This window comes from Berghia stephanieae, chromosome 1 (genome assembly GCF_034508935.2).
Source record: "Berghia stephanieae isolate SIO BIC M18660-M18661 chromosome 1, UCSD_Bste_1.3, whole genome shotgun sequence".
Classification (NCBI taxonomy): Eukaryota; Metazoa; Mollusca; class Gastropoda; order Nudibranchia; family Aeolidiidae; genus Berghia; species Berghia stephanieae.
Genome location: NC_088360.1, coordinates 78,270,629 through 78,271,752, shown reverse-complemented (window position 1 = coordinate 78,271,752; position 1,124 = coordinate 78,270,629).

Sequence of the window (1,124 nt, the reverse complement as noted above, 5' to 3'; positions counted from 1 at the left end):
AGAATTCGATGATCGGTCAATTTGTAAACGACTCAATAACTCATTGTTTTCCAAATACACATCAGTTTGAGACTGGTCAGAACCCCAGCTAGTCTTGATACATACTGACTTCTTCAGATGCAACAACCTGTACGTGGATAAGTAAGCCAAACTGCACCCCAAACTGTTTTGGCAAACATTAACAGCGATGGTTTCCAAAGTGTTCATTTACAGCTACCACTTGTCATCATAGAGTTTCAGTCTGAACTCCTTTTTATTGAGATGGCTCCTGAGATCCCTTGCGCATCATCTGCGTTGCCCAGCCCCAGTGAGAAGCCCTTGGCATGTCGTTAATGTAGACATTAAGCACCACAGGTGCCAAGACAGACCACTCAGAAGAGACATAATTCTTTATTCTCTTTGTTTTGTTAACGCGTGTGTAGCCTGTTTTTGTTTTTAAGTTTTTAAGGATTTTATGGCGCTTGCGACACATTTAGGTCATTTCAGCGCCAGTTAAAAAGAAGAAAATCGGATAGTCAAACATTTCTATATATACATTTGAAAGCACCCAAGAAAAAGTATGACAAGGGGGAATGGTTTGAATAGGGAAACGATGTACGAGTAGATTCCAAGAGCGTTCATCGTTGTACGTATATTGAGATCACCTTAAAGTCACATCCAGCCACAAGCGCATGACCCACGAAGAGGTAAACACTCAAATGAGCATTATACATTATACATTCAAAACAAAATATACAGCAATACATAACAGAGAAATGATTTACAAGGAAAAGAATATCATCTCCCAAAACTTACAATTTGACTGTTTCCCCCTCAGCTAGTGACTCCGACAGGGGAAAGGGAAAAAACAAGTAATCGAATTCTAAAACAAAGACAGAAACTTAGGTGAAAAAACAGATACAGGTGGTAGAGTAGACAGAGTTAAGGACTTCCCTGCCCACTATGGGAGGTTAGGAACTCCACCCAGTGTGTATAAACACCCAGGTAGTGGAAGACATGGAATCTCCTACGAGAGAAGAGAACGTCTTCAGAGTTTTCTGGACTTTGTGATTTTTGCACGTTTCAGCATAAGCAATTTGCACGAGAACAAGAATTAGAATATATAACTGACTCACTTGCACATA